The sequence below is a fragment of the Myotis brandtii genome, unplaced genomic scaffold, assembly GCF_000412655.1.
Source record: "Myotis brandtii unplaced genomic scaffold, ASM41265v1 scaffold733, whole genome shotgun sequence".
In the NCBI taxonomy this organism is placed as follows: domain Eukaryota; kingdom Metazoa; phylum Chordata; class Mammalia; order Chiroptera; family Vespertilionidae; genus Myotis; species Myotis brandtii.
In genome coordinates, this window is record NW_005370908.1 from 135,385 (window position 1) to 144,117 (window position 8,733).

Consider the following 8,733-nt stretch of genomic DNA (forward strand, 5'->3'; position numbering starts at 1 on the left):
GCCCCAACCCCCTGATCGGCCCTGCTCTGTGCCTGATAGGGGGGAGCTCCTCAACCCCCTGATCGACCCTGCTCTGTGTGTGACAGGGTGCGGCACCCCAACCCCCCCATGGGCCCTGCTCTGTGTGTGACGGGGTGGAGCCGCAACCTCCTCATCAGCCCTGCCCTGAGTGTGACAGGGGGGAGCTCCCCAACCCCCTGATCAGCCCTGCTCTGTGGGTGACAGGGGGCGGTGCCCCAACCCCCTGATCGGCCCTGCTCTGTGTGTGACAGGGTACGGAGCCCCAACCCCCCTGATGGGCCCTGATCTGTGTGTGACAGGGGGCAGTGCCCCAACCCCCTGATCGGCTCCACTCTGTGCATGACAGGGGGTGGCACGGCAACCTCCCCATCGACCCTGCCTTGAGTGTGACAGGGGGTGGTGCCCCAACACCCCAATCGGCCCTGCTCTGAGCCCGACCAGGAGCTGCACCTAGGGATTGGGCCTTCCCTCTGCCACCCGGGACCGGGCCTAAGCCAGCACGTCATTACCTCCCGAGGGGTCCCAGACTGTGAGAGGGCACAAGTGGGGCTGAGGGACACCCCCTCACCCCCGCCAGTGCACAAATTTTGTGCACCAGGCCTCTAGTCCTATATAATAAAAGAATAATATGCAAATTGTCCCCTGGTCTGGGAATTTGAAAAGAGGGTTGGGCAGGCAGGCCACCCACCTGTGGCCCTTCCCCATTGGCTGTCTCTGCCTGATCAGCCTTGATCAGGCCAGATCAGATGGACCCCAGCCATGCACAAATACATGCACAGGGATGCTTGTATAATATTAGTTTTAGGAGTACACCTCATTGATTAGACCTTATAAAACTTACTAAGTGATTATACTGATAAATCTTACCCCTATCTGATAAAATGCATTTATTGTTATTAGAATAGTAGAGACCCAGTGGACAAATTTGTGCATGGTTGGGTTCCCTCGGGGTGGCCCCAGCTTGCAGCCCCAGATTGTGACCCCATTGTCACAGCCTCATAGCCCCTACTGGCACCCTGCCTTGGCCTGGGAATGCCCCCCTCAACTGCTCCACCATCCCACCTCCAGGGTGATAGATCAGGGCTGTACCCTCCTCCTGGCTCCCTCAGTTCCTGGGACCCAGGCAGCAGCCCCACCCCCCACCACTGCCACTGGTCACTGTCTGTGGGCGATCAGGTCCCTGCTCACATCCACCTTGACCTGGAGCTGCCCCCTCACCTGCTCCACCATCCTGTCATGGTACTTCTCTTGTAGAAGCCATCGAGGTCAGCAGCATCTCCACTACCACCCTCTGCCAGTGCCTTGTCACCCTCTGCCAGTGCCCCATAGCCAACACCTGTCATGTGCCATGCCACCCTCTGGTGGTCAGCACATATCATTTTAAGTGGTGGAACTTGCTGTTGAACTCCAGGTGGAACTTGTAGCTGGACAAGTGGAATGAAAAGTTAACTAGAAGAGGATGCTCTGCCAGGAAAATGCGGGAGCCTGCAAGCAGGCCACGTCAGAACAAAGTCTTGCAAGCAAGACTTATTGTTCAGAGGCAGGACTTTCCTTGATGTGATAAATACTCCATGAGGGCATGAAAAGTTCAAGGGAGGGTGCACTGCTGCAGGTGGAAATAATCTTTGTATAATACAGGAAATTAATAGTGTAATGTATAACTTAGCTTTGATGATTTCATGAGCATGTTTGTTAATCATTGTCACTTGCTGTACTTCATTGTTGTTTGCTGTGCTCACCCCCAATAAAAGCCAGAAGGGATCAGAGGATCTTTGCTACACGCCTGAGCGAGCGGTAGCCCTCTGCTCTACTTCATCCTACACGCCAAGCTTGCCTCAGTGTCTCTGTTCGCAAAAAACATCAACAAGGAACAAATGCTCAAGGGGACAATTTGCATATTTGGCTTTTATTATATAGGATTATTGATTATATTCCTCTTGCTATAGTCTACATCTCCATGACTATTCTGTTACTAACAATTTGTACTTCTGTATTCCTTCACCTTTTTAATCAAACCATCATACCTACCTCCTATCTGACAACCATGATAATTTTCTGTTATGAGTTTGTTTCTGTTCTGCTTTTCCTTTATTTGGTGTGCTTGTTTTCTTAAATTCAATTGTTGATAGGTATGTATTTATTGACATTTTATTGTTCATATTTTTAATCCCTTCTTCTTACTCTTCTTCTTCTCCCTTTAACACTTCAGGTAATACTGGTTTGGTATTGGTGACTCTTTTACCTTTTTCTTTTCCTGGAGGCTGTTTATATGTCCTTCAACTATAAATAATAGCTTTGCTAGGCAGAGTAATCTTGGTTTCAGGTCCTTGCTTTTCATCACTCTAAATATTTCTTGCCAATTCTTTTGACAGGTTTCTGTTGAGAAATCAGCTGAGAGTCTTATGGCAGCTCCCTTATTGGTAAGTAACTGTTTTTTTTTTTCTTGCTGCTTTTAAGATTCTAATGTCTTTAAACTTTTGAATTTTAATTATGGTGTGTCTTAGTGTGGGCTTCTTTGGGTTCATCTTGTTTGGAACTCTCTACCCTACCTGGATTTGTATTCTATTCCCTTCACTCAGTTAGGGAAGTTTTATCTGCCACACATGCATGTGGGGCCAGCCTGTTCAGTATCTCTGCCCCTCTTACCAGTGTCAGTGGCTTCTTTATATCCTTAGTTGTAGAAATTTTGTTAGGCTATATTTCATGTGGTTCAGAATAATTGTTGTTCCTTTGTTTAGTTGTATTTGTGATGTGGTTGTGGAGAGTGAAAGTAAAATAAAACCTCGATATAACTGTATAGGAATAAACTGTGTTTTGCACTCACATCTGTAAACCTACTTTTTCCCACCCCTATATATTAAAGACAATAAGAAAAATGATATATGGAAGCATTTTGAAATATTTTTCTTGAGGTATGTGACCAAATAATTTATTATTTAAGATTGAAAGGCAGTCCAATTCTACAAGTAAGGAATTGAAGCCAAGGATTCCCATCAAGATGGCAGCATCGGTAAATGCAGTACAGTAAACCCTCGATTTAAGGAACTTTGAATTTAACAGACAGATTTTCTGGTTCATATATCATATGTGAAAATGAATACCCTATTAATTTTGAAATGTTTTAAACCAAGTTTTGCTTATATTGTAATTAATATGTTAAGGCTTTGTTATTCATTGTTATATTTAGCAAATAAGCCATATGTTGGGGAAAAACAAATTATTACTTGTCCTAATTCCTTTCCTGTGTTCCTTTTTACACCCAATTCTGCCAAACTGCAAGGGTCAAAGTATCAATTGGGCTTCACATTGTTTTCATATAGATTTACTAGTACTGGAATTAAGAAGGATAAAAGAATTTCCCATAAAAAAGTAAGAACATAGTAAGGAAGACATTATAAAATACAGAAAAAATTATTTTAGAGAAAAGGTGTCAAGTTACATTAAATGAAGATAAAACAAAAATCAAGCAGAAATCAGTACATAATCCCTAAGATGAAGAAACCTTAATTGGGCATTTTTCATTTTTATATTACCCAATAGGGCAGTGGTTCTCAACCTTCCTAATGCTGCGACCCTATAATAGAGTTCCTCATGTTGTGGTGACCCTCAATTTCATTGTTACAAATTGAACATAATTAGAGCATAGTGATTAGTCACAAAACAATATGTAATTATATATGTGTTTTCTGATGGTCTTAGGCGACCCCTGTGAAAGGGTCGTTTGACTCCCAAAGGGGTCGCGACCCACAGGTTGAGAACCACTGCAATAGGGGAAGTGGATTTTTAAGTAAAGTCAAAGGAGAATTCACTTTCCTATATTTTTTTAAATTTCTACAGGGGTTTTTGATGTTCTTACTTTAAAAACTCTCAGTACTTAATAATCGAATGATGACTGTGAATATTAATGATATAAAGCTAGCATAGATATGTAAATTAGTGATGCAATTTGACAAATTTCTCATGTGTAATTTGCCCCAACCACTCTGTCCAAATTTGTGTTCAAGACCATTAATTCATTTAGGTCTGCATCATTCATTCATGTTTCCCAACTGTGTAACCCAGTACCTGTACATTATGTGGTTTTATTAATATTTTGTTCACAGAAGCAAGTAACAAATCAGTATTGTCAAAAGGCATTGTGCTTGTAAACAATTTCTCATTTTCACAAATATGTGCTAATATGTTCATATTATTGAGGCAAATATATTTGCATATTTATTTTACAAATAAGATATATATATATATATATAGGGCCCGGTGCACGAAGATTTGTGCACGGGGGTTGGGGGGAAGGTGTCCCCTCAGCCCGACATGCACCCTCTGTCAAGTCCTGTGACCCCGGCTGCTCCGGGCCTATGCATGGGCCTACAGGCTTGGGGTGGCCTGGCTCCCGAGGATGCCTGTCCCGGGGACACAGGCCTTTTGGTGCCAGTGTGCACACAAGTGGCCACAGAGTGAGAACTTCCACCAGCGTCTGCCCACGCACTCCAGTGGGGCGGAAGCTTCCCCTGCATCACCATGACGATGTGGGGGAAGCTCCAGGCCCCACCCCAGCTCCCTGGTGTCTGTGAGCACTGTCCTGCCCCACGGCTCCCTGGGGCCCATGCATGCGCAAGCGGCCGCGGTGTGGGAACTTCCCCAGAATTGCCATGGTGACACAGGGGAAGTACCTGCCCCGCCCCCACTCCTCATTGGCTGTTAGGCGTGACTTGTGGGCGTGGCTTGAGCATAGCAAAGGGACGGCTAATTTGCATGTTTCTCTTTTATTATATAGGATATATATTAGAGGCCTGGTGCAAAAAATTTGTTCACTGGGGGGCAGGGTGTCCCTCAGCCCAGCCTGCTCCCTCTCCAATCTGGGACCCCTCAGGGAATATCCAACAAATTGGGCCTAAACCGGCAGTTGGATATCCCTCTCACAATCCGGGACTGCTGGCTCATAACCGCTCATCAGCCTGCCTGCCTGATTGTCCCTAGCTGCCTCTGCTTACCAACCTGGTTACCCCCTAACCACTCCCTTGCCTGCCTAATCGACGCCTAAATGCTCCCCTGCCAGCCCAATTGCCCCCAACTGCCCTCCCCTGCCAGCCAGATAGCCCCTAACTGTCCTCCTTTGCAGGACTGGTTGCTCTCAACTGCCCTCCACTGTAGGTTGGTCACCCCTAACTTTTCTCCACTGTAGGCCTGGTCAACCCTAACTTCCCTCCCCTGGCAGCCATCTTGTGACCACATGGGGGTGGCCATCTTGTATGAGAGTATGATGGTCAATTTGCATATTACCTCTTTGTTATATAGGATATTGCTTATCACATAAATATATTTATATGAAGATAGAAATTAGGAATTATCTTGCAATCCTAAAACTGTGGGGATGCAGATGGTTGTGCCCCATGTTTAAATTTTACCCCACCTGCTAAGCTTTTCTCTATCCTTTTGGGTTTATTGATTTTCTTTGCATTTCTAAAGGAATTTTTTTTTGTCTTCAATCCAAACCCATCTCCAATTGCTTCCCTTCTAGATTGATTTTATTCCATTTTACATGGTGCTAAAAATGTTCTACTTCTTAAGAATATAATAAAATATAAACACATCTAAGTAACATCCATCTAACAAATGGTACTTCTCTGCTCTAGTACCATCATTGTCTATTGGTGATTGAACTTTATGGTACATATTAATATATGCATAAGATAATTGATAAATTTTTTATATCCCCACAGTTTTGTCATATTGATCAATCTCTGTACCTTAATTATGACCTTCTTTTTTACTATTTTTCATAGCCTCAGTAACATTTTCCAAAATGTAACAATCCAAAAAAGCACAATTTTGTACCTTTCAACCAAGTAAAAAATACTAGACTAGGAAATCATAAATGTCATAGATACCACTCAAGATGTGAATACTTCTCTCTCTCTCTCTCTCTCTCTGGTACAGAGATTGATCAATAAGACAAAACTGTGGGGATATAAAAATTTTATCAATTATCTTATGCATATATACACACACAAGTCATAGTATTTCTTTCTTTACACAAAATTCTTGAGTGTCTTACCAGCAGAAAAAGTAATGATTCCATGGTCCTTTTTAGCTGCAGCTGTGTTAATTGAGAGATTGTCTTTTTATTTGGGACAATCCCCTTTTTGTCTCTGGATTCATTGCATTCTAGATATAGTTACCTAGCAGCAAGCCTCTCCCAGTTCTACAGATCATGGCAACTGGTTAAAATTCCTTCTCATTGTGACTCCACCATCTCCATCAAACTTGACTAAATCGCCAATATGGACAGACCCATATTCAGTAAGTTCTCTGAGGTAAACCAAGGAAGCAAGTGTAGTTAGTCATTATCCTTGAGAGTTTACCTGTGGGACAGAGAGGTTGGTAATGTCTTCCAGCTGGATACCTACCAGTGTCTTTCTAATTTTTCTCCAGTTTTGTAAGTTCATTCCAAATCTGCATTTTTTTCCTCATGGCTTTCACTTTCTCTCTGGCTTTCATCACATTTAGTTTCTAAAGAATCTACTTAAAGCTGTGTTATTGACTGTATTTGCTTTTTATGACTGGGGCTCTCCCAATAACAACAGGAGAGCCCAAACAATGCATACTCGGGCATTCCTAGAGCTTCTGGCTCAGGTGAACAAAGAGAATACACCACTGGCTATTATAATAAACATCACAAAAATGAGTGATTTCATAGAGACTTATTGCCTGACAATTAGAGGATAGAATTCCAAAATCAGCATCCACAATGCCTTACTTCTCTGAAGATAGTAGGGAAGGATTTATTCTAGGTTTCTCTTCTGGCTTCACGTGGTTCCTTGCCCTGTGAAACATGATTCAGTTTTAACAGGATTATTTTCCCCTGCCCAAATTTGCAATTTTAAATAGAACATCAGTCACATTAATTTGGCCACCCACTGCCCCCAATTCTGGTGTTACCAAATGCTGATGAGTTATGTCAGTAATGAGCTTTTCCCAAATGGGAACATTTTTTGAGATTAAATATGGTGGCAGAGGAAATGGAATCTCACAGACATGCTCCTAGTACCAAACTGGAATTACAACTGAAATACATTAGAACCACCCTGAAAAAGGAACTGAGGACAAACTGTAGAACAAGCATGTCAAAGTCGCAGCTGGCAGGCCCCATGCCTCATTTATTCTGATTGCTGTGAGTTGACATGCTTGCTGTAGAGTATGCTGATAACCAAGGATGGAAAGTGAAGATCGCAGAGTCTGGTAGGAGGGGCAAAGTTGTTAAAGGGCTGGCCAGGCTCCCACAGACAGCAGCTGAAATACCAGAGAGATATCTCAGATGTGGAGTTTGCCAATGAGAACTCCGGGGTCTAATCCCCAAGCTGCCATCCCTCCAGAAGAGAGCACCAGAAGTGATAAAGGAGCCCACATAAAATCTGTCTGTGAAAAAGAGCTGGGTTGCAGTCTTCCAGAGAGAGAAGGCTGGAAATGTAGTCACCCTCTTATATGGGTCAAGCACAAACTTCCCCGTGTAGCCACTCATCTTGGCCTCTCACAGAGGGAGGGCAGAGAAGACTGGAGCTTTCTGAACAGAAGCCAGGATCAGGAGCTCTGGGTTTAAAGCTCAGAAGGCAGGCACCTTGGTTTCCTGTGCTAAGTCATGCCCTCATGCAGTGGAGGCCATCTTTCTCAGTTAAACATGTATTATCTTGACATTTTGCCTGAGTAGAAGACAGCTGACCCACTCTATTGTAAAATTTTCTGACACACCCTGTGGAGTTTCTGAGGCCCATTAAGAGACTGAGAATAACAATTATCCTCCATGCTGAAGCAATTATCCCACCCTATGGGCAATCTTTCACCCTATCCCTGGAAGATTGCCTGAGGTCTATTCAAGACTGAATCCAATCAGTCTGCAGGCAGAGGTGGTTCACTGGAGGCTTTGGGTCTTTGGATAATCTAATTAGTAAGAAAAAACAGTTTGGTTCCCCACCACAGACACCAACCCAGACTGCTCAGTGAGCAAAATCTAGCAGGACCCATAAACGCCTGCAGCTAACACCTGGAGGACCAACTCCGTGGGTGAAAGAAGTACAGCTCAGAACAGGGTCCATCACATTGGGGGACTCTAGGCAGACCCAGCCTCCAAACTAAGGAGACCCTGACCATTGAACAGCTGGCACAACAACATTGGGGTCAAACCTTCCTGGCAGCAAGTCAAAGGGGGGATCCCTCCCACACATGGAACATCAACAACCAAGTACCAATTACAACAGTAGAGCCCCAACAACACACACAAAGGGCTATCCTAGAGCATCCAGCTCAGGTGAACTAAGAAACTACACCACTGGAACCCTCAAGAGACTTTCTACATAAGGCCATCCCACAAGACTGGGAGGCATAGCAGATCTATAATACACAGAAGCAAACACAGAAAGATAGATAAAATGGGCAGACAACAAAATAATCCCCAAATATTATAAAAGAATCTCTAGAAAAAGAACTAAATGAAATGGATGCAAGCAACACATCAGACATGATTTTAAAACAAGAGTTATAAAGCTGATTAATGAACTTAGTGCAAATTACAGGAGCATGAAAAGAGAAATAGAGACCTTTAATAAGAATCAGACAGAAATGAAGAATAACATATCTGGATGATATGAAGAACACACTGGATGGGATTAAAAGTAAACTGGATGAAGTAGAGGACCGAATCAGTGATTGGGAAGACAA